Here is a 23,845-nt window from a genome sequence, read left to right on the forward strand (position 1 = left end):
TATGGGATTCTTCAAAAATAAAATTGATTCTATTAAAAAGAAAATCTTTGACATACTCCTGAAGATGATTACTTCATCCTCAGTAAGTGAGACAACATTGGAAGTAACTGTAGAACCTGATCTGTGTTTGGACTGTTTTGATCCTGCGGAGCTTCCTGAGTTATCAGAAATATTAGCTTCATCTAAACCTTCAACTTGTATGTTAGACCCAATCCCAACCAAATTATTTAAGGAAGTGTTCCCTCTGATTACCAGCCCCATTTTAGGTATGATTAACCTATCCTTAGTAAATGGATATGTACCACAGGCTTTTAAGGTAGCTGTAATTAAACCTTTACTTAAAAAACCTTCGCTTGACTGAGATAACTTGAAATATTACAAACCTATATCCAATCTTCCATTCTTATCTAAAATTCTTAGAAAAAATAGTAAAATAGTTGCTAGTCAAATGTGTGAGCATTTACACAGCAATGACCTGTTTGAAGTGTTTCAGTCAGGCTTCTGAGCTCAACATAGCACTGAAACAGCTCTGCTGAAAGTCACTAATGATATTCTTATGGCCTCAGATAATTGACTTGTGTCTGTTCTGGTTCTGTTAGATCTCAGTGCTGCATTTGATCCAGTCAATCACAATATTCTCTTAGAAAGGCTAAAATATGCTGTAGGGATCAGGGGAACAGCACTAGGCTGGTTTAAATCGTATTTGTCTGACAGACTCCAGTTTATTCATGTAAATGATAAATCATCTTTAAACTCCAGGGTTAATTGTGGAGTACCACCGGGTTCAGTACTTGGGCCAGTTCTCTTTACTATATATAGGCTTCCAATAGGTCAAATTATCAAGCAGCATAGGATAAATTTTCACTGTTACGCTGATACTCAGCTTTACTTATCCATGAATTCTGATGAGCCCAACTAGTTAGATAGACTATAAGCATGTCTTGAAGTCATAAAAACCTGGATGACTTAAAATTTTCTGCTTCTAAATTCAGACAAGACAGAAGTTGTAGTCTTTGGACCGGAGTCTTTAAAAAAGAAACTGCTTAGTCAATCACTTAACCTGGATGGCATTAAATTGACCTCCGATAATAAAGCAAAAAACCTTGGTGTTATTTTTGACCAGGACATGTCATTTAAATCCCATATTAAACAGGTTTCTAGGATTTCCTTCTTTCACCTCCTGAAAAACTAGTCTATGCATTTGTTACTTCAAGGCTGGACTGTTGTAATTCTTTACTATCAGGATGTCCACAACATGCAATTAAAAGCCTTCAGCTGATTAAAAAGAGAGATCATATTTCTGCTATTTTAGCTTCCCTTCATTGGCTCCCTGTTAACTCCAGAATATAATTTAAAATTCTCCTCCTCACATATAAAGCCCTTAATGATCTAGCTCCATCATACATCAGAGATCTGATTGTTCCATACATTCCTAACAGAGCACTTCGATCTCAGACTGCAGGTTTAGTGGTGGTTCCTAGAGTCTCTAGAAGTAGAATGGGAGGCAGATCCTTTAGTTAGCAGAATCTTCTCCTATGGAACCAGCTCCCAGTTTTAGTCCGTGAGGCAGACACCCTGTCTACTTTTAAGGCTAGGCTTAAAACTTTCCTTTTTGATAAAGCTTATAGTTAGAGTGGCTTAGGTTATCCTGAGCTATCTTCCTTATTTTTTACCTCCGCCTTCCTCCCTCACTGTTGGATGGAGTAAGGGAGAGTCAGGTTTAGCCTAAACCGGCTCAGTTATGGTTGAGGTGCAAACACACCCTCCATTTCTGCTACCTGTATGACCCCTTCTCTTTTCCAATGGTTATAATCAGTCTGACAGAGAGAGGTATCCCAATCCTTGTGGTTTTTAGTATAACAATGGCCATCAGTGGGCTCTAGATGGACAAACTTTATCAGTTAGTGCCCCTACACGTGGCCCTTTCTGGGGTGGCCGGGCTCTGGCACTCGATGGTTTAGTCTGGCCTCCCAGGCGACTCCACGGCCTTCGACCGATCCCGCTGTGTCCTGTTGATGCGAAGATTGTGACGTCATCATCGCCTCGCATTGGTCTTCCAAATGTCCGTTCAGTTGCAAATAAATCATTTTATTGAATGCACTTTTTAGCAGACGAGACCTTTATTTCTTGTTTCTTAGGGAGACTTGGCAGAGAGAAGGGGAGTTCATTCATCTAAATGAACTCTGTCCTGATGGATGCTCAGTCTTCGGGTTACCCCGCCGCTCGAGACGTGGAGGGGGTCTTGCGGTGGTATTCAGAGACAGTTTCACCTGTAAGATGATGAATATGCAGTCCTTTTCTTCGTTTGAATTCATGATGGTCAAAGTGGGCTCCAAAGACTCTTTCCACTGTGTGCTAGTCTATTGCCCTCCTGCCCATGCAGCTGTCTTTTTAAAGGATTTTAGTGACTTTTTATCCTCAATAATTAAGTTGGATAATGTTGTATTAATTGGTGATTTTAATATTCATATTGATAATAGTGCTTCAAGTGAAGCATTGGAATTTTTAACATTGACTGAAACATTTAATTTTGTGCAACATGTCTCTGGTCCCACCCACCAAAAAGGCCATACCCTTGATTTAGTTTTTTCTCTTGGCCTAAATATTGCCAATCTATCTGTGGAGGATGTCCTTATAAGTGATCATTGTTGTGTTTTGTTTGATGTATTCTTTTCTTCAGATCCTAAGCCTACTTTAATTAGGTTGCGTAGGCGTATTATCTCTGACAATTCAGCTACTAGGTTTTCTTCTATATTTGATCCAAAATTGTTTGTGGAATGTCATGATGTGGACAGTTTCCTTCTTACCTTTAACAGTCATTGTGAGGCCATTTTGGATCAAGTTGCTCCTGTTAGATCTAATTTGGTGACTAGGAAGACCATACGCCCTTGGATCAAAGACACCATTCGGGAGCTAAAGCGTTTATGCCGTAGAACTGAGCGTTTGTGGAAGTCCCATAAACTTGAGGTCCACAGATTGCACCTTAAAGAACTTATGTCTTCTTTAAATGAAACCATTAAAAACTCTAGATCTGATTATTTTTGCCAGCTGATAATTCTGAATAAGAGGAGAGCACAGGTTTTGTTTGATACCATCAGCTCTATTGTGTGTCCCACTGTTCCTGTTACCCCCATTTTTTGCAAAGCAGAGAGTAATGGACTTTTAAGGTCTCCAAAAGCCAGGATATTACATTTTCACCTCCAACTCAGTCCATGCTTAGCAGTGTTGCTGTTGAGCCTGCTTGTCATAACTGATCCTCTTTTAAGCCTGTATCTCAGGCTGATATCTTAGCCCTGGTAGCCAAGATGAAGCCTTCTTCTTGTCCTTCAGATGCTCTTCCTTTTGGACTATTCTCAAAAGTATCTGATGTTATTGGCCCCTGGGTTGCCAGACGATAATTTGTTATTATCGTCTGGCATATTTCCCAGCTTTTTTAAGCATGCCTTTGTGGAACCTCTTCTTAAAAAACCCAATTTGGACCCTACTGTGTTAGGTAATTTCCGGCCAATTTCAAAAGTTTTTGTCCAAACTTTTGGAGAAGGTGGTCTCTGAACAATTTATTGTGTTCTTAGAAAATTTTGAGATTTTTGACCATTTTCAATCTGGTTTCCGTAAGCACCATTCTACGGAAACTGCCCTGATCAAAGTTTCAAGTGACATTATGATGGCTGCGGATGCCGGGAAATGCACTGTTTTGGTCTTGCTGGACCTCTCTTCAGCATTTGACACTGTAGTTCATGAAATCCTGTTGAGAAGATTGCGTGATCTGGTTGGTCTAACAGGATCTGTAGTAAACTAGAGTTTTAATGTCTCGGCTAACCAGTTTATTTCTGATTCTGCAGATTTGGTGTGTGGAGTACCCCAGGGTTCTGTTGTGGGACCTATTCTATTTTTGTTATATGTTCTTCCCCTGGGTAATATTTTCCAAGAGTTTGCTGATGTCTCCTATCACCTTTATGCAGATGATATCCAGCTATATTGCACTTTTAAGCCCTGTTGGGACCATACAGCCATGGATTTTGACACCAAAACTCCGGTACATACTTTTCTGGAACTTTTCAAAATAAAGTGCATTAACCTTCTTCCGGCACAGCCAGAAAAGGGGATAACTGCGGACTTCCTATGGCACCATTACCCAAATAAAAGCACAATTCCGAAGGGGAAAGGGGGGTAGCAGAGGACTGCCCGCATATAAGCCCCCACCTTTCCACAAGTCGCCCTCTTCCACACGGCCTTCCAGAGGTACTGGATAGGAGGGAAACACAGCGCGCTGATGTCTTTTGCTGGCAAAAAGACATAAATTCAACTGGATCCCAGGAAGCCATACGATCACCGATCATATGCAAAGTTAAGTAGACTGAAATACTGTCTGTGTATCCAGTATTTTCATTCATGAACGGGGAAATTAAGGTGTAAGAGTTGCTTACATTTTCTCTTCGAGGCGCCACAGAAGCAAAACTGTTCGAGAGAAGCCCCGAAGACGGCAGAGACCGCAGCGTACAACGTTCGTTCTTCATCCACAGCTGGAGGTTAGCGGGAAGCTAACTCTTTGTTCACCGAATGAACGCACCTTCTGATCGGAAGAAACTGAGGAAGTTAGCGGGAAGCTAACTCTTTGTTCACGACGGATATCTTCTTCAAACTTCGCCCTTGGACAACATTCCCTCAACAGGTTCAGAGGTTGGGTTTGGGCAGATTAACAGTTAGGATGAAATAATCTGGACGTTTTCATTCTATGAAGTTTGTTTTGTGGAACCTGGCGATCTTTAGCACTAGTAGGCTAGCTACGGCACGAGCCGGTTCCATGTTCTTTGTATGTTTTAAAGCTAAGATAAACGTTATTTAAAGGGTGGTTTTAACCAGAACATTGCTCATAACGCGCCGTCCGCGCTTATGCATTTTAACCCTGGTATTTTAAAGGTATGTGTTGATTCTGGTGCTAAGCTATCTTCTAGCTTAGCACTTTAGCTAGCTTCTTTGTCAGCCCAACGGCCAGCCGGTAAGAACACGTGTGCTAGCATTAAGGCTAGTCAACAGAAAGGTTGTTAGTTTTCAAGCTAGTGAATAATAGTCCCTGAACATCATTTGCTAGAGTTGATAACTAAGTAAACACCATTAAGCCCAATTTCTCCAGAAAGATTTGGCTCTTTTCCAAAATACTCAATAATATTTCTAATATTTTTAATAAATAAAGGCAGTTAATTAGACACCGTTGAGAAGTAGTCATCCAGGAGGTTGGTTTTATTCAGCAGATCATTATTTAAAACATTATTTTATTAAAATAATATTTAATCTGATCTTGCATTGTGAAGGGTTTATTGTGAAGGGATTATTTTCTAAGTTAGTTCCAAATCTAACTTGACTTCACTTCCAGATTCTTCAAGATAATCCTTGGTTCTCAAACATAAACATTGCATGGTAATGTTGCATCACTCTTTTTGGTCATGATTTCTAATCATCTTTAATCAACTTGTTTATATTGTACATAGCCCATTAGTCTTTATTATTCTTTAATTCTGCTTGGTAGTTTAGTTGGATTGTTTTAGCATAGTAAAGAGTTTGTTGATTGAAGTATGTTTGACTTTGAGTTGACTTATTTTTGTTAATAAATTCTTGTATTTTAAGAAATTGTGTGAATTCATTCCATAAGTGTGCAGAGTTTATGCTGTTCAATAATGCCAGAGCTCGTCTCACACCTTTCTATTCTGTCCTAATACCATCGCCTTAATGGGGCTGGTATTCACAGGACAATCCTTAATAGACCGGAATATTATTTGGTAAAATATTAAAATATTAATATTAAAATATTAATATTAAATATTAAATAATATTCTCAGATTCATAATTCCAATAGCCCACTGAGATTCATAAACTGGACTCTTTAAAGAACTGCCTTGTGAAAATTAAACAGTGGCTTGGCGATAACTCTCTGCAGTTAAACTCCGATAAGACTGAGGTGCTGGTGATTGCTCCAGACGATGTCGTTCCTGGAATTAACCAGTATTTGGGTGACTTGAGCTCGTCTGCTAAACAAAGCCTAAGAAATCTGGGCGTGATTTTTGACAGAGAGTTGTCACTTGAACATCATTCAAAGCAGCTCACTAGGAACTGTTTTTTCCAGCTCAGGAATATTTCGAAACTAAGAAGATTTGTTTCCAAAGATAATCTTGAGCTGATCATTCATGCTTTTGTGTCTTCTCGTTTAGATTATTGTAATAGCCTTTTTTCTTGTCTTAACAAAAAGGAGCTGTCTCATCTGCAGCAGGTCCAAAATGCGGCAGCTAGGGTGCTGACTCGCACCAACAGAAGGGCTCATATTACCCCAATTTTAAAATATCTCCATTGGCTTCCAGTGGTTTTTTGCTTTAATTTCAAAATCCTGGTTCTGACTTTTAGAGCTCTATGTGGTCAGGCTCCCCGATACATTAGAGCCCTGTTGTGTCCGTATATCCCTTCTCGAAGGCTAAGGTCATTGGATCAGAATCTTCTTAAGGTCCCTTACACCCGTTTTAAGACTAGAGGAGATCGTTCCTTCCAGGCCGTTGCGCCAAAGCTTTGGAACGATCTCCCGCTCTTGTTCTAAGTTTTTAAGAGCAAACTTAAAACCTATCTCTTTTGCAAATGTTTTTAACAGTTCCAGTGCGTTGGATGGAGTTATGAGAGAGACATTAAGGACATCCTTCAATCAAACGAGGTGTGAAAACCTTGACAGGTGGGCGGGACTTCCGGTGGCTGGGACATCCTAGGGCGGGACTTCCGGTGGCTAGGCCTTCCTGTGACGTAACCGGATATCATCATTAATCAGATGTTGTCATTAGCCGGATATCATCATTAATCGGATGTTGTCATTAGCCGTATATCATCATTAATCGGATGTTGTCATTAACCGGAAGTTGTCATTACAAGGAAGCGAATCTTTCTAATTGTATGTTTTTAGATTATTTTTACATCCAAAAACAAAACATGTAGTTTCTCCACATTAAAAGGTCACTCAATTTAATGCAGGCACATCACACGAAATTCTGATAAGAAGAGAGAACCTGACAGATTGTAAATTCATTTTGTTTTAGATGCTATTTAGAAAAGAAGGATGAATTGGCTTCTGTTGTAGAGATGATCTAAAACAGAGAAACCAATGAACTGAAAAAAATTGTTATGAGTGCTCAGCATCCTGTTTCCAAATTAGAAATGGATTCTACAGCTAAAAGACTTTGTTTGGAATCATGAGAGACTCCATTTGGTAAAATGGATGATAATTTTACTTACCTTAAGGTTTTCTTTTTTTCATCTTAGAGCAATAGTTATTGATGATTTAGAGAAAACAGTTTTCTCCTCATTTCACGTGGGAGCCAGAGGTTGTAACCAGTATCTCTATGTAAAACGTAACAAGAAACTGAAAAAAAAAAATAAAGGTTATAAAATCCTCAGATATGTCACTGTTTATTGAATTAAAGCAGACAACTTTTGTATTGTCTCAGACAGTCTTCACACCAACTGTAGTCAAAAGTAATCAAGAGGAAAATAGCACTTTCCTGGCTATAAGTCTGGAGCATTGTCTGACAATACACATCCACTGTTTAATGAATAGATGGGTAGACCTCTAAACATCCACAGGTGTGCATTGTCTCAGACAGTCTTCACACCAACTGTAGTCACAAAGTAATTAAGAGGAAAATAGCACTTTCCTGGCTATAAGTCTGGAGCATTGTCTGACAATACACATCCACTGTTTAATGAATTAACGCATCTGCGCTGTTGCTGAGGTGTCTCGGGGGGGTATGGCCAAGGGGCATAACTAAGCGCGCTGAAGGTGGAGCAGTCAGTCATCCCTGGTTCTATCGAGAGATACAGCGCAATCTTTACTGGGAGATCGGCTTCAAATCTGGTAGCTAAAAGTTTATTTTTAACCAATTACACTGAAATATTTTTAGAACACTTGTAAGGAGAAGCTGAAAAAAAAAATGTCGGAAAATATTTCAGGAAACGAAGAAGGTGAACATTCTGCTTCTATCGAAAGATACAACGCAATCTTCAGTAGTAAGTATTCATCTTTAAGAATTCTTTAAGTGCTTGTGAATGCTCGTTAGATAATAATATTGTTTAACTTATATTCTTTAGAACCCACGAGTGATGAGCTGGATGGTATCGTTTTTACACAGTCTGACTATGGTAATTATTAACTGCAACAACAACATCTAGTTTAGTCAACTGGTGAATGCTATTTTGTGATTAAAAAAATAAATGAGATAAATTCTACTTACAGATTTAACAAGAGACGTATTCCTGAACGTTAGAGAGGTCAGCGTTTGTAACCGTCTGCCTCCGAAAAAATCAAAGTTGAGAGGGAAACTTGTCTTTAAAAAAGACAATCCGATCCCAGCGAAACATGAAATAGAGGGCGAAACCATTCATGTACCACAGTCACCTGACCGTGCGCCGGAAAAATTAACAGCTCCGGAAGAGGAGAGTAAGTAAAAAAAAAAAAAAAAAAAGAAAAAAAAAATATATATATATATATATATATATATATATATTTCTAAGCATATGTTTTCACAAGTCTATGCGATATTGCAGACTTGTTTTAACCCCTGATAAAATATTTTACAGATATATCGAATGATTAAATCCAGAACCCAAGCCTGGATAACATTCAGCAGAACTGTAGCAGTTCAGTGCAGGAAGAGTTGGAACCGCCCGGAACCGTTCAAATACCCCGTGTACGGAGTAAGTTATAGTTATATTCAAATCTTCACAGAAACAAGATTTTGTTTTCAAAAGACCTGCAATGTAAGGTAACTTTATTTTGTTTCACAGAATATCTTAAATTGAGGAAAAGACGGCGACTCTGTGCTCTTTATACCAGGGCAAGGCTTGTTAAAGGTTTATTGAATGGTAAGTTTAATTCTTCTTATACTCATTTACCTACTGAATTAATTCGCATATTTCATTAATTTATTTTTTTTTCTTTATATTTCCAGAGGCAACGTTGATGGTGGAGCAGATTTCATCGAGACCTGGACAGCAACATCGCAGACAGTGAGTTCCCCTATCCTTACGTGACCGTTGTAATAAAGCATCATGTTTAACGCTTCTGGCAGCATGTCAGACATTGTTAGTGAAACATTGCGCTGATATCAAGGTAATTTAAACTGATCCCTGGGTCTTCTTCTGATACTCATGTTAATATGGAAAGCCAGATCACACATGCGCTGAATGAGATAAGGAATGTTGTTGCTCATCTTAATGAAATTCCTGTTAATGCTGATGTAGCAGATAACATCGGGTTAAATGCATCTCCTGCTAACAGTGAAAATGTAATAAATCAAAATCTGTACGGTGACTTTTTTAGCTCATTAGAACAGGCTGTTGAAGATTTAAATAGAACACCATCTCCATCCAGCATTCAGCAAAATGAATCAGCTGACTTACAAATTCCTTCAACGTCACACGCCGCTGATCATACTGGGCAGCATGGCGGTAATTTCAATCCAGAGGTTGCAGTCAACCCTGATCAGATTGAGGGAGATCCTCCTGTGACTGTTGAACGTGAACGTTTTAATAACATTGAAATAAGGAGACCTTTTACCATCCCGCCTCCCTGCCCTGGTCATGTTCCTGATCTTGCTACAATCTATATAAACATCATGCATATTCTCACTGAATTAGCCGATACTGCAAGATCTTTAGCCAGACGTAACGATGTTGTGCAGCTAGAGTTAGTCGGGGAAAATCTGAACCATAACGTCACGTTTACCATTAACGATGATGGGAATATGATTCTGCCTGCTTTTGAGAATTTTCTGGTTGAGTTAGTACAGTCCAACGCTGAAATGCCTGCAGATAATAACCTGGAATTTGTTCTACAGGTAGTTAATGACCCTGCAGGAGGGTCAAAACTTAAGGTTAAAGGAACGTTAGACTGTGAACTGATTAATAAGAAAAAGCGTCACCTGTATATTGTAGATAATACTAATCAGTAATCAGTTATGCTTTGCCATAAGTCTTGCACACGTCTCTGACTCTAACCTTACTGATAATCAGGCTTTAGAGCTGGGGAGGGAGTGGCAACACAGGGCTGGTTTAGATGATCAGACAGCAGTAACTTTCAGCGACATTGGTAAATTTGAAAACATTCTAAAGAGAAAAATTGTAGTGTTTCACAGAACCGTTACAGACTCTGCAGCTCTGTGTAAATTTGAGACCAGTTTCCCTGATTGATCAAACCCTCTCTTTCTGCTGTTATTTCAAGGTCACTATTATGGGATAAAAAATCTCAAGGGTTTTATAGGATCGAGATACATCTGTGCATATTGTTACGGGAGCTATGAAAAGCCAGACACACACCATTGTGAAGGCTATTGTCCGGTGTGTCACTCATACCAGTGTATGCGTGAAATTAACGAACCTGTCGCCTGTGCAGGTTGTCACAGAATCTGTCGTAACTCTTCTTGTTTCAGTAGACACAGGGAACCTCGCAAAAGACCTAGTGCTGACAGGCCCATGAGTGACTGTGAGTTGGTAAAACTGTGCAAGGTGTGCAAAAGGATATACGTTATTCCGATCAGCAAGCAGGATAAACCACACGTGTGTAATGTAAAATGCCGTATTTGTGGTGAGAATATACCTCCTGATTTAGATGTGACGTGCGATGGTCATCTGTGTTACATTCAAACCGCCCAAGCCTGTAATCAGTTAGATGATAAACTGGTTTTTTATGATTTTGAATGCTTCATTGACGAGAACGGTGTGCACATCCCCTATCTGGTCTGTGTTAAAACGTTGAAAGGTGAGGAATGGCATGCTTATGGATTGAATTGCACCCAAAAATTACTTCTCCATTTCAGGAGACCGATGTACAGAGGCTTTACCTTAATAGCTCATAACGCACGTGGGTATGATAGCTACCTGATTATCACAGCTATGCTGCAGTTAGGCATTAAACCTCATCTCATCATGCAGGGAAGTAAAGTTCTCTGTTTAACCGACCCTGATTACAGGTTAAAATACATTGATAGTCTGTCCTGAAGCTTAGTGCGATGCCGAAAGCATTAGGTTTTAGTGATAAGACCAAAGGTTTTTCCTCCACCTATTCTCGTCTGAGCAACATCTCCAGTATGTGGGGTCTTTTCCTCCTCCATCCTCCTACGCTGTAGAACGCATGAGCCTTCAAGAACAACAGGTGTTTAGCAGCTGGTACAGAGAAGCGAGCAAAGGGGTCTTTGACTTTGAGAAAGAAGCTCTTCGTTATTGTAAAAATGATGTGGACATTCTTTATCAACGTTGTGTTAAATTCAGGGATGAGTTCTTTAAGGAGACAAGTGTGGATCCGCTTAAATGCGTCACGATAGCCTCAGCCTGCATGAAGATTTTTGTAACCAATTTCCTTCCTCCTAAAACCTTGGCCATCCCCTCACCTCTGGACTACAGGCGTAGTAGTAAGACGTTTTCCAGCACGTCCATTCAATGGCTTGGCTGGATTTCAGACAGCAGAAAAATTGACATCGAACATGCATTAAACATGGGGAAAGGAAAATTGGTCCATATTCTGTGGATGGGTATGCAGAGATTAACGGTGTCAAAGTTGCGTTGGAATTTTACGGCTGTTTTTTCCACGGCTGTAAAAAGTGTTACATGCCTCATGACAAATGTCCGTTGAGAGGGGTCGCATTTGAACAGTTTTACGCAGCCACTGTTGAGAGAAGCAAGGTGCTCCAAACTGTGTACGGTCTTCGTCTCGAGGTTATCTGGGAGCATGAGTGGACTGAAATGAAAAAATCAGACCCAGGGTTGATCAGCTTTCTTGAGAAAGTTAATGCACCCGAACCGTTATCCCCCCGAGATGCTCTGTATCCACCATACAGAGCATCTCGGGAGCACCTGTCCTATGAGGTTGAGGTACACAGCGGGGGCAGGTGAAACTGTACACTATGTGGATTACACATCTCTGTACCCCTATGTAAATGCTAGCTGCGTCTTTCCCCTCGGGCACCCCACCATCATTTACAAAGATTTTGATGACCCCAGCAGCTACTTTGGCCTCATCAGAGCTGTGGTCTACCCCCCACGAGGGCTCTTTTTCCCTGTTTTGCCTTACAGAACATCCCAAGGTAAACCGGTGTTTACTCTCTGCCGCACATGTGCTGAAATAAATAACCAGTCAGGTCCCTGCAGGCATAATGATGAGGACAGAGCTCTGACAGTTGTGTGGGTGAGTGTAGAGTTTTGTAAAGCGCTGCAGTGTGGTTATCGCCTAGCTAAAATCACTGAAGTTTGGCATTTTGAGAAGACCAGCGACACAATCTTTAAAGGTTACATTCACTGCTTTTTAAAGGGTAAGCAGGAGGCTTCAGGCTACACATCTGAAGCGGTGGATGAGGAGAGCAGGTCAAAGTATGTCGCAGACTACAAACTTCACCAGGGTATCCAATTAGACGCAGGCAAAATTGAGTTGAACCCTGCCAAAAGACAGGTAGCGAAACTGTGCTTAAACAGCTTTTGGGGAAAGTTAGCGCAGCGAAGTGATCTGTCTCAGACCACAGTCATCACTAACCCTGATGAGTTTTTCAGCTTCATGTTCTCGAGTAAATACAGGGTTAACTACTTCCATTTCTTCAACCCTGAAATGTGTGTAGTGCAGTGGAACTACAGCAAACGTGTCATCTCCCCCCCAAGCAAGGTAAACAATGTGTTTATTGCAGCATTCACCACCGCTTATGTGCGTTTAAAACTTCTCAGCAGCATGGAGCAATTGCAGGACAGATTGATTTATATTGACACAGACAGTTTGATTTATGTGACAAAAAGTGGTGAAACTCCTCTGGAGTTGGGGAATTATCTGGGTGATCTTACTGACGAGCTCGCAGGAGACAGCATTTCGGAGTTTGCATCAACAAGACCCAAGAGTTATGCATATCAAACCAAAAACCAGAAAAAGCTAGTGATACGTGCTAAGGGTATCACTCAGATGCATGAATGCAGCGAGAGGGTCAATTTGGACAGCATGAAAGGGCTGGTCCAGGGCTACTTACAGGGGTCAACTGAGGGTGTCATTGAAATCCCTCAGCACACGATCAGGAGGGATAAAAAGAGATTCCTCTTAAGAAATGCTGCATTTGTTAAAAGATTTCGGTTGGTGTATGACAAGAGATGCCTTTTTTCTGACGGGACAACTCTGCCTTTCGGTTATTAGAGCATAAGAAGAAGAAGAAGAAAGATAAAATAAAAATGTTGCAATCTGCCAATTTACAGGAGGTTGATTTTGATCCTAGATTTAGAGCGCCTTTCTCATGTATGATAATAGGACCCAGTGGTTGTGGAAAAACCTTTTTGTAAAAAGTGTTTTGCAGAACTGTAACCATGTCATGGATGTTGTTCCAGAAAATATTGTGTGGATTTACACATCTTTTCAGCTGATGTATGCTGAATTGCAGAAGATGAATAAAAATATAAAATTTGTGGAAGGATTGCCTCATTCTTTTGAAGATGAAAACTTGTTTCCTCCTGATCAGAATCATCTGATTATTCTAGACGATGTTATCGCTCAAGCCTCAGATGATAAAAACGTGATGAAGGTCTTTACCCAGTTTCGTCACCATCGTAATATGAGTGTTATGATGTTGACTCAGAATGTTTTTCATCAAGGAAAGTTCAGTCGCACTATTAGTTTGAACTGTAATTATATTGTGTTGTTTAAGAACCCGAGAGATAAGCTGCAGCTGAATATACTGGCCCGTCAAATGTTTCCATCTCAAAAGGGTCTCTTCTTGGAGAGTTTTGAAGATGCGACGAGAGAAGCTCATGGATATTTAATCATCGATTTTACACCTACCTGCCCAGAACATTCCAGATTGAGAACAGGCATACTTCCTCACCAGTGGCCTGCTGTGTATGTGCCCAGAGCAAAAGATGTTCTGGGCACAGAAGATGTTTCTCATTTCCCCTCATCAATTCAAGCGTCTGACCCAGTCAGACACGTCCATCAGACAGGCGGCGGAGGAGAATTTGGATGCTGAAATGAGAGCGATAATAAATGAGCCCGGTTTGACTTCTTATGAAAAAATCAAGAAATATTATGCACTTTTCCAGAGGTATCTGACTCTACTCAAGCAAGGTGTGAAAGAAGAACAGCGGGTAAGTTTAACGCTGCAGCGTGACACAGAGGTTCCTGAACATGAGCGGTCCCAAGAAAAACAAGGCCCAGGGCAGGACGAGGCCCCTAAGGATCAGGTTGTTACGGATGTACTGAAAAGCCTACCGAAGCATAACCGTAAAAATGCTGAGTACATTTTGATGAAATTATCCGAAAGAAGTGAGTTGGACTTCGCGAGGTGAATTTGTATATAAAGGGAATGTTGTAAAGGGGTCCCACATGATTGACTTGTTGAAAAATCTCATGCTACCGTTTAACAAATCTGGAGCATGGCTACCCCAAGTGTGGTCAGACTTTCTACATACCTTGTCAGAGGTAAACATCCCCATATCTTCAGTCATTAACCCTTATGCTCATGAAGAATATAGACATTTCAAAACAGGGGGTACATCTATTGAAAATGGGGGTACACCACCCAGCATTAAGCAGAGAAGAACAAGAAGAAGAAGGCAGATAACTCATTCTCCCCATTGGTCGAGATCCGAGCTGGAAGATCCAAAAAATGCTGATGGGAAGTCAAAAAAGTCTCTTCGTAAGACGACACTACCACCCCGATGGATTACACTTTCACCATAAACCGTTATAAGAAAATGAAACATGTAGCCTATTTCTTTTATTCAATAAAATATTTATCGATTATATTTTCAAGTCTAGCTTCGTTCTCTACTTCACACACTAACATATGATGTCATTACAAAAATATTATATCATAAGAAAAAACAAACAATGGAAAAAAAAAAAGACAATTTAAATTCCATAACAATCCAGAAACATCTCCAAAGAGCATGTTCCATGAGTATAAAATGTACAACTTTGATTAATGACACATTTCTGATATTTTTTCACAAAGTTAGATACCATTAAATCATTCTTAATCACATCTCCGGTGTATTTTGACAACACTTGCTGCAGTGATAATCCGCACGCTCTATGACATAGATAAAAAATGCAATGGTGACCGCACACAGTGGACATAGTGTTTTGAAGCTGATTATTATGATACAATATTTTTGAGGATCTGTCTTCTAAAAATGTTACGATGCTTGACGGGTAGAACTCGAAATCCGGAGAGAATCCATAAGAGTCAAAAAAGCTGGATTGACCATTCTCATCCAAAGTCAGAGCTAACCAGTGTTCTCCAGGCATGTGTGAAGGATGTGTGTTCACAATAAAGTAGGCCGGCCCTGGGAATTTGTCAGCTAGCAGCGGGAGCTGGTCGCACGGCCACACACCGCAAAACAAATCTCCCAGCAGATGATGCAGTATGTTCTCAATTTCATGATTATTCATGTCTGATTAGATTAATAATAATCCACCAGCACACGCCTCTTTGAACCTCCGTAACTTTTTTGATAAAAAGAGATGCTCCTAATATCCTGAGTTTGAAAGTAGTCTCTTGCGGCCATGAGACAAAAGGCATCGTTGGCTCTTGTAAGTTTAATTTTGAGGTCAACAGAGTTTAAAAGAAGTCTTTCACAGAAAAATATGTCTGCATGCATGGGGCCTAGGAGATGTACCTCCCTGGAATTTGCCGTAAAGCCTGCTCTGTTGTTAAGACCTTGGTTAGGGCCGTTAGTTGTAACAATAGAGTTCAGAGCCCCTGCAGTGTCTTTATAAAAAAGACCAGAGCTAAACTGGCTTTTTAAAGAATCCTCAGAAAAGTTTAACAATGTCTCAATCATGGCTCTGTATGGATGTGTAGCACTGGATTGTGAAATCAATCGATCTCCGAGAGTGACGTCACACTGACTGAAGATGGTGTTTAACGGGTAGTTGATGAGCCCTACAGGTGCATCATCCGGCAGGTTTGTTCCATTCTCGTTAGTAATTTTCACTCTGAGATGCAACAGCGTATTGTTGAGATCTAGATACTTTTCTCCATCTCCCGGAATGAAAAACTCGATCGGGCCTCCATCGGTGATTGCTGATAAAGGCTGGATCTCGGTGTAAATTTTATCTTCAATCAATAGCTGCGTCATCGGGGCAGAAAATAAGTCCAACTCTGCCAGCGTGCACTCTGATGATTTGTTATGTAAAAGAGCCATTATTTAAATATATCAAAACATGCGGACTACTTCCTTCCTCTTCGTTTGTCAGCTCCAACTGATCTCCTTTTTCGCGTTTGTCGTTGTTTTTTAACTGTCCTTAAACAATCACCAGGGGGTCTTGTTCTGGGTCTTTTGGATAAAACCATAATTCCTGAACCTTCTTGACCTTCGGTGCGTGTAGAACCACTCATTTTACTCACGGCTCTACCGATGACATCCGAAGCGATATTTGATGCAGCCGTTTTAAGATGGGGTTTTGCAATAGCAAATCCTTTTTTAACCAGAGGGGATACGAAGCGGAATAATTTTGAAAATAATGATCCAATTCCACGTCCGTACATGACCGGGGCCCCATAAAACCCTGGCAGATTACCGCCTGATTGACTTACATAGTAATTTACAAAGCGATTTGGATCACGTCTCAGACTTAGATGTGCCATGTTCTCTCTTGCCTGCTTGATGCAGTGTTGAAGGACCAGGGTAATATGAATGATAATCAATCAGTCTTAGAGGTTATATATATCTCTGTTTATACAAATAAAATTTATCTCAGGCTACGTTGTGATATCACCGGTTTGAAGTGTAGTCTTACGATGGTCTTACCATAGACGAAATTTACAGGAACATTTTGGTCCGATTTAATTTCTATATGGATATTTTCAATATGTCTTCTGGAAACTGGAAGGTAGTGGGCAGGGTTAAACGTCAGAATAACCATATCACTGAAGTCGCCTTGCACTTTGACGGTCCGCAGTAAAGGCGCAAAAGTGTCGCCTACTATTTGCGGGCTGACCACGTCGCTGTAACAGTATAGGTGATAGAAACCGGCCTTTATATCTGCCGGAAAAGGATCCAGTTTTGGTACAGATACATTAATCCATTCCCCTGGTTTCACACCCATCATACAAGCCAGAGTGTTGAAGAAGCGTATTTCATACGGACCGCTTGCTTGAAATGCAAATTTCTTTTGAACTTTGCTGAATTTAATGCGGATACCCGAGTTTATTTTTTTGAAAAACAGTTCCATCTCTGTCTCGAGTTGAATAACGCTGTTATAGTAGCCACTTCTGATCCTTTGCGTATTGATCTCCACATCGCCAACCTTCCTCCATTCAAAGTAGGCATCATAATCCGGTAAATTATGCCATGTATGAGGGTATGAAATCTCTGCTAATGCAACCATCCATTGGCCTTCTAAATTAATATGTTGAGCTAAATTTACACGGAAACTCGAACTGGTATTATTTTTAAACACTTCCATGCTAGCATTAGAGGGAAGGGTAATGTAAAAACCATCATCCTCTGCCTTGTGTTCCATGATGCTGTATGAATCATTAGGTTTTAGTACACACCTATTTTATACGTTTTGTAGTTCATCAAACTTGATCCAACTGTTGAATTTCTCAGGCCAATTTTTCCAGCGTACAAAAACCTGTTTAATATTTTCTCCACTTGATACATCTTGTCCTTAAATATTTTTACTTTTTGAAGTTCCTCAGCATAAAAAGAACCCTCAATAGGTTCTCCATCCAAATCTTTGAGTTTGTATACAGGAGGAGATCGGGGTATCCGCTCATACACTGTAAACACTTCATCCGTAAAACTCTGTTTGTATTTTTTGTCAAACACTCCACGTACCTTGGATATTCTGACAAGATCCCCCTGTTTAAACATTGTCACTGAGTCCCTGCAATATCTGTTGGAGGTAACATCGTACAGATTCTGAAACACTTGAAAGGCATTTTCTGAGGTCACTTCCATTGGGCTCATCTTAATGCTGGTGTGGTAGCTGTGGTTGTAGCTTCTAGTTACATTTTGCAGGACGTCAATGTACCGCCGGGTGTTGTTAGCAGTAAAATATCTCCACATCCTTGTTTTTAACCTACGGTTAAACCTCTCAACCACAGAGGCTTTTGCTTCACTTGCTGTGGCAAAATGTTCAATACCGTGTTTCTCCATTAGAAGCTTAAATTTCTTGTTAAAACATTCTTTCCCTGCATCAGACTTTCTTTAAAAACTGATTCAAAAGCCTTTAGCACCTCTGCAGCAGTTTTCCTCTTCAAAACACGTACATACGTCCTCTTGGAAAAGATGTCAGTGACTGTTAATAAATAATTGTAACCGTCATTTTCCTTGGCCAGAGCTTGCATGTCACAGAGATCGGCTTGGAACTGTCTCAATGGTCTGGTGACAAAAACTCTGTTTCTCGGGAACTTTATTCTTGCAGGTTTATGTAGAGTATAGGTATCTTCTCCCGATAAAAAATCTTTAACTTTTTCAACCGCTACCTTCTTCCCCGTTTCATCTTGTATAACCCTCCTCAACCTTCCTAAACCCCCTAAACTTCCAGGATTTGATGGGTTGTAATATACATTTTTCATGATCCTTCTTTCAGACATCCCAGTTTTATGCTCACTCTGACGACTACTTGTTAAATAATGAATAAAACAAACACCTGAGGGTATATTTATACTTCTTTTTTTATTTTGTACCCGTATTTAATAGAGAAACAGAAAAAAAACACATTCAGATAATAAAGATCAATTCAAACATTGCAATCTTTAAAAAGAAAAACCAAAACTGTTATATATGTATACCAGTAGAAAGCTGAGAGAGAATACAGAAAAGACAAAACAAGTCATCAATCATCTGAGATCGGATCGTAGCACTCTGAGACAGAGTTAAGCTGCTTGAGACAATCATTACCGCTCATCTTATCGTACATATCAGTGATTGCACTATAGAAGCCTTGTACCGATTTCAGTTCATATAAAACCGTCTCAGCAATCGTTTTCACTCTGAAGTCATCTGCTTGTATGCGTCGAAGTGTCAGAAGTTTCCGAATAGCAGGAAGGAGCTTGGGGTTTACGAGTCGTCGCACGATGCGTTGAAAGTTGACTAGGTAATACTCCTCCTCCAATATCTCCAGGCACTGATGCTGTCGTTGGCTCGGGTGGTTCGTAATGCACACATAACAGGTTTCTTTGACATAGTTCAAACAGGTTATGTTGAATAAATGAAGTATTGCTGTTTTCACCGTATTGATCAATTTCATCACCCTGATTACTCTCCTCCTCCTCTGGTGAAGGCTGAGGGGCAGGTATCGGGTCTGGAGTTTGTGGGGAGGGTGAGTAGCTGATGGTTGCCTCGTCCTCCACTATCACCCTCTTGTCTTCAGGTTGGATATCTGTGTGTACAGACTCAGCCACGCATAGCGGTGAATAGAGGCCGGGTGAAGGCGGATGATATGATCTGAGGTTGTATCCTGTCGGTGTCCCTGAACTGAATAGGGACTCAAAGAGCTGCGACGATGAGGCGGCTGGTGAGTAGAGGTCTGGAGAAGGTGGATGATACGGCCCGGTGTTGAAGCTTTTATCATCATGATCAGGAGAGAAGACGGTCTCTTCTTGCTGGCTGTAGAGGTCCCAGTATGGTGTTTTCCCGTACGCTCCATACATTCTCAAGGTCTGCCGCCCGCCGTTATGAAGAAGAAGAGTCTGTGAGCTCGCAGTTAGACCCTGATATATAGCGCAGGAAGGTGGGAGGGTCCTCAAGAAGGGGAGTGGGTCCTCAAAAGAGGGTGGGTCCTCAAAAGAGGGTGGGCTTTAGATCCACAACAGGGAACGTCAGGACTCTTTTCACTGACATAACATCAATCGAGCAGCGTGAGTTTTCGAAAAGGTTGGAAAGACGCTGTCCAATTTCATTCATCTTCTCAACCCAAGCATCATACGGTAGAGCCAGCACAGTCTTGAATACACCGCAGTTCTGATTGAATGCCTCCAACACAAACAGATCTGAGGGGGTCGTCTGGTTATTCTTGCGTTTGCTTGCCTGAAAAGACCAGCGGCCATTTGCTGTGGTTTTTGACCCCCACACTGCACTAAAGAGAGGTTCTCTCGCAGCTATTTCGACATAAGAAGGACACATTCTCATCCTTTTTGCTGGTCGAGGAGAGCTTTCATCTTCATCCTCCCTTTCGTACACTGAGACTGATTCAGGGTTATCGTTAAGGTGTGGGATTGCCAGCCGTAACACAGCCCAGTCGTTGTGGGTGAGAGTACACAGAGCCAATGATCCATTAAATACCTCGTCTTGATCCAATTGATACAGGCAGAGCTCTCCTATTTCGTACATGAAAATATACCCCCAGCTACCGCTCAGTCCATATGGTTCCAAAGACCACTCTTCCTGCAGAGTGTCGAACGGAGGCCTTTGTACCTTGCATAGGTAATATGTTGATTTCTTCGGGGCATCCATTTCACGGCGCGTATGCCTGTAGACGGTTACTGGGGTTTCACACAGAAGAGATGTACGTCTTAGCTGACCTGAGGCCTGTTTTTCATCCATTGTTGTTGGTGAAGTTGAATCATCATCTGCAGAGTATGTTACGATAGGAATTCCGATAGGTATCTCAGACGAGGAAATAGATGATGTAGATGGTTGTTCATCATCTTGGCACATCTTGCTTTTCTCCCCAGTTTGATGAAAAACTCTCTTAACTCTAACCATTGTTCAACAAGCGTTCTTTTCCAGCGAATGCTGCAGGTAAATTGTTGCGTTTTCCGCTAGTGTTTAAAACAAACAATGAAGAACGCCCCTCTGTTTTTTAATTTGTTGATTCTAGATTCGCCCCCTAATGACAAAATCCTATTAGCGCGCTTAGTTACGCCCCTTGGCCATACCCCCCCCCCCCCCCCCCCCCCCCGAGACACCTCAGCAACAGCGCAGATGCGTTAATTCATTAAACAGTGGATGTTTATTGTCAGACAATGCTCCAGACTTATAGCCAGGAAAGTGCTATTTTCCTCTTAATTACTTTGTGACTACAGTTGGTGTGAAGACTGTCTGAGACAATGCACACCTGTGGATGTTTAGAGGTCTGCCCATCTATTCATTAAACAGTGGATGTGTATTGTCAGACAATGCTCCAGACTTATAGCCAGGAAAGTGCTATTTTCCTCTTAATTACTTTGTGACTACAGTTGGTGTGAAGACTGTCTGAGACAATGCACACCTGTGGATGTTTAGAGGTCTGCCCATCTATTCATTAAACAGTGTATTGTCAGACAATGCTCCAGACTTATAGCCAGGAAAGTGCTATTTTCCTCTTGATTACTTTTGACTACAGTTGGTGTGAAGACTGTCTGAGACAATACACAAGTTGTCTGCTTTAATTCAATAAACAGTGACATGTCTGAGGATTTTATAACCTTTATTTTTTATTTTTTCAGTTTCTTGTTACGTTTTACATAGACATACTGGTTACAACCTCTGGCTTCCACGTGGAATGAGGAGAAAACTGTTTTCTCTAAATCATCAAGATCTCTAAGATGAAAAAAAAGAAAAGCTTAAGGTAAGTAAAATTATCATCCATTTTACCAAATGGAGTCTCTCATGATTCCAAACAAAGTCTTTTAGCTGTAGAATCCATTTCTAATTTGGAAACAGGATGCTGAGCACTCATAACATTTTTTTTCAGTTCATTGGTTTCTCTGTTTTAGATCATCTCTACAACAGAAGCCAATTCATCCTTCTTTTCTAAATAGCATCTAAAACAAAATGAATTTACAATCTGTCAGGTTCTCTCTTCTTATCAGAATTTCGTGTGATGTGCCTGCATTAAATTGAGTGACCTTTTAAAGTGGAGAAACTACATGTTTTGTTTTTAGATGTAAAAAACATCTAAAAACATACAATTAGAAAGATTCGCTTCCTTGTAATGACAACGTCCGGTTAATGACAACATCCGATTAATGATGATATCCGGCTAATGACAACATCCGATTAATGATGATATCCGGCTAATGACAACATCCGATTAATGATGATATCCGGTTACGTCACAGGAAGCCCCAGCCACCGGAAGTCCCGCCCTAGGATGTCCCAGCCACCGGAAGTCCCGCCCACCTGTCAAAATTTTCACACCTCGTTTGATTGAAGGATGTCCTTAATGTCTCTCTGTTATGCTACTATAGGCTTGTGACTATTATATTTACCACTACACTCATAGTGATGGTTTTTATTAAATGTTTTGTGCCTTTATTGTTTCATCTTAATGTATAATTGTGCACTTCTGTAAAGCACCTTGTGACATTTAATGTCTGTGAAAGGCGCTTTATAAATAAACTTTTACTTACTTACTTACTGACTTTATCAAAAAGGAAAGTTTTAAGCCTAGCCTTAAAAGTCTGCTTCACGGACTAAAACTGGGAGCTGGTTCCACAGGAGAGTATTCTGCTAACTACATGATCTACCTCCCATTCCACTTCTAGAGACTCTAGGAACCACCAATAAACCTGAGAACAAGGTCCTCAGTTAGGATTATCTGGAACAATCAGATCTCTGATGAATGATGGAGCTAGATCATTACAGGCTTTATATGTGAGAAGGAGAATTTAAAATTATTTTCTGGATTTAACAGGGAGCCAATGAAGGGAAGCTAAAATAGCAGAAATATGATCTCTCTTTTTAATTTTCATCAGAACTCTTGCTGCAGCATTTTGAATCAGCTGAAGGCTTTTAACTGCATTTTGTGGACATCCTGATAGTAAAGAATTACAATAGTCCAGCCTTGAAGTAACAAATGCATGGACTAGTTTTTCAGCGTCACTCCTGGATAGGATATTTCTAATTTTGGCAATGTTCCCAAGGTGAATTAAGGAAATCCTAGAAACTTGTTTAACATGAAATTTAAATGACATCTCCTGGTCAAAAAATAACAAAAATAAAAGGTTTTTTACTTGATTACCAGAGGTCAATTTAATGCCATCCAAATATTTTTTTGTTTCGATATTTTTTCGGCACTAGTGGCCTTTATTTTTATTTTTTGACAGTAGGCAGACAGGAAAGAGGGGTAGAGAGAGGGGGAGACATTCGGCAAATGTCGCCGGGTCCGGGACTCGAACCCGGGACGGCCGCTTCGAGGACTCTAGCCTCTGTATATGGTCGCACGGTTAACCCCCACACCATCAGCGCCGTGCCCCATCCACATATTTTGATTGACTAAGCAGTTTCTTTTTCAAAGATTCCAGTCCAAAGATGACAACGTCTGTCTTGTCTGAATTTAGAAGCAGAAAATTTAAAGTCATCCAAGTTTTTATGTATTCAAGGCATGCCTGTAATCTGTCTAACTAGTTGGGCTCATCAGGATTTATGGATAAATAAAGCTGAGTATCAGCAGCGTAACAGTGAAAATTTATCCTATGCTGCCTGATGATTTTACCCATTGGAAGCATATACAGGGGTTGGAAAATGAAACTGAAACACCTGGTTTTAGACCACAACAATTTATTAGTATGGTATAGGGCCTCCTTTTGCGGCTAATACAGCGTCAATTCGTCTTGGGAATGACATATACAAGTCCTGCCCAGTGGTCAGAGGGATTTTAAGCCATTCTTCTTGCAGGATAGTGGCCAGGTCACTACATGATACTGGTGGAGGAAAACGTTTCCTAACTCGCTCCTCCAAAACACCCAAAGTGGCTCAATAATATTTAGATCTAGTGATTGTGCAGGCCTTCAACATCACTTTCATGTTCATCAAACCAATCTTTCACCTGTCTTGCTGTGTGTATTGGTGCATTGTCATCCTGATACACGGCACCGCCTTCAGGATACAATGTTTGAACCATTGGATGCACATTGTC

This window comes from Girardinichthys multiradiatus, chromosome 6 (assembly GCF_021462225.1).
Source record: "Girardinichthys multiradiatus isolate DD_20200921_A chromosome 6, DD_fGirMul_XY1, whole genome shotgun sequence".
NCBI classification, from domain to species: Eukaryota; Metazoa; Chordata; class Actinopteri; order Cyprinodontiformes; family Goodeidae; genus Girardinichthys; species Girardinichthys multiradiatus.